The sequence below is a fragment of the Pteropus vampyrus genome, unplaced genomic scaffold (genome assembly GCF_000151845.1).
Source record: "Pteropus vampyrus isolate Shadow unplaced genomic scaffold, Pvam_2.0 Scaffold234, whole genome shotgun sequence".
Lineage (NCBI taxonomy): Eukaryota > Metazoa > Chordata > Mammalia > Chiroptera > Pteropodidae > Pteropus > Pteropus vampyrus.
In genome coordinates this window covers 2,326,059-2,328,469 of record NW_011889015.1, presented here as the reverse complement: position 1 = coordinate 2,328,469, position 2,411 = coordinate 2,326,059, and the positions used below count along the sequence as shown (strand labels likewise).

Genomic DNA, 2,411 nt, shown 5'->3' with positions numbered 1-2,411 from the left:
ATCTCTTTCAGGTCAGTATTTTTCCTCTGGCCTTTTTAAATGACTTTACATACTCCCAATATTCATTCAGTGCTGAATATATATTCCAAAGCTTATACAAGGCAAAGAGAGATTGAGGGTTATATGAAAGGCAGATTAGTGGTTGGGCCAAAAGTATTGATCTGAAGTCAAATTCTGGCTCTACCACTTTCTCAGTCTGTAACCTTAAGTAAGTTTCTTAATCTCCTGGGTCTCAGTTTCATCACTGAGGAAATGTGGATAGCACAGTACCTACTTCATAGGGTTGTTTTAACTATCAAGAAAGTTAATGTTCCTAAAGTGCTTAGAATAGTGCTTGACATATAATAAGCACGGCGTAAGCATTTGCTGCTGCTGTCGTTAAGACTGTCGTGTTGCCAGAAATAAACCAGATAAGAATCACAGAAAAAGTTTAATGTTTCTTATTTGCTGAAAACAAACCTGAGCAATAACAAAGGGCTTAGATTTTAAATTTGTCTTCTTAACTTGCTGTATGTTTCTGGAAAATAACCTCTTTATATTTCAGTTCCCTCTTATGATTTATTGTGAGGATGAGATCAGATTTTTAAAATCGTATCATTTTAGACTAAAGGGGGACCTTGAGGATTGCAGCCAAACCCAACTATTTCTAATTAAGAAAACATAAACATATATCTATAATTAGACTTAAATTTATCAAGGATCATTAAAAAAAGTTCAAGTCTTTATCACCACACTTTCCACATAACTAAAATTTAACCTTAGAAGTAAATAAATTTTCAAACATGTTAATTGTTTGGATGGAAATATTAATAAAATATGTTACATATTCTGTAAGACAGTTCAACAGTGAAGACAGTTCATAGCTTTCCTTAATTTCTCAAGGGTGGAATTGTACACATCATTGCTTTTATGAGTCCAAATGATAATCTCAGAAGCTATTAAGGGTAGGAAGCTATTTATTCCTAGACTTCTATGCTTTTATAATTATTGTCTTGTTTGAATCAGCCTCATTTTGCTTTAAAAAAAAGTTTTTAAGTGGCTTACAAAAATACATAAAGTAGAACTACGGATTTTGGGCGATAATGATGTGTCAGTGTAGGTTCATGTATTGTAAGAAATGCACACTCTGGTGGGTGATGTTGATAACAGGATGTATGAGAAGTCTCTGTACTGTCCTCTCAATTTTGCTGTGAACCTAAAATTGCTCTTAAAAAAAAATAAAGTTATTAAATATAAAAATTTTTAAAAACTAGAGAGAAAGTTGGGTGATGGGAAAAAAATCATAAGAAGAAAAAAAAAAAGATGTGCCAAGGTGAGGTGGTACCCAACTTGGATGGCATAGCACAGAGGCAGGCTCCATGCTTAGCTCCAAGATTGATAAGACAGTGGCTCAATGCAGAAAACAAAATCTGATTGAAATAATAAAACCAACTGTACTGGAAAGGCATACCTAAATCCTTGCACAGAAAACTGAGAAAACATCTTTTATGAATTCTTATAAAGAAAACACTGTATAATATAATCTGTTGTAAACATATTATATGTGCTAAACGTATGTTGTAAATTGAATTTAGTTACAGAAATATGGAATTCTAAGTATTAAGGGTTTTTACCTTATACCAATTTAAACCCAAGACTGGAGATTTGCAAGAGTTTTTCCTTTCAAATGCGATCTACACATGTCACATTTGAGCACTGCTGCCTCGGTGTAAACTCATCGAGAGAATTCTAGGGCTCTGTGATATGTATAATCCTTGATATCACACAAGAAGCTTTCTACTACACTTATAACCTCAGGCAAAATGACCACAGTAAGTCCTCTATTTTGTAAATGAAATAAAAAAAGTTTCAAAGTATTGTCTCTTAGGGCTTTGCTCAGTAAAGGCTAATGTATGATGTCCAATTAAATGTCATTAAAATAAAGGTGAACATGCAGACTGCATTATTATGATGGGCCCAAAACATGTGTTTAAGTATACATTTATCTAATGATCTCTCTTAATAAATTTAAAATGAAGTAAAATTTGCATATTCAGAAGACTAATCCTGGGACATTTCCATAAGTACAAATTCATAAAGCTGATATGTTGATAATAGAATTTATTAGAGTTTCTGTTTTGACGGTGACTAATTGAGGTATGCCCCCATGTTTTAAAAGTCAGTTCAACTGCGGTACTTTCGTGTTTATAAAGGGTAAATTGGCTCAATGTATTAGTCAAGGTCAAACAAAAGTAAAGGGTTTCTTTACAAAAGGAAAGTTTCAAAGGCGTAGGTATGGGAAAAGGGGACAGTGCAGTTAGTCCAGTGCCAGTGGCTGCCAAACTGTTACCACTTCTAGGCACCAAGGAACAAGCAGAGGAAACAGTTACTAGAACTCAGGCAGAGAGAGTCACACGAAGGCTTGGAGTAAG

The 2,411-nt window shown here is 33.9% G+C and overlaps 1 protein-coding gene across 1 annotated transcript in view; it reads right to left on the bottom strand.

Annotated features, from left to right (window-relative positions):
- Window positions 1-2,411, bottom strand: part of PARP8 (poly(ADP-ribose) polymerase family member 8) — a 156,726-nt gene that overhangs the window by 38,562 nt on the left and 115,753 nt on the right. The window lies entirely within an intron of this gene.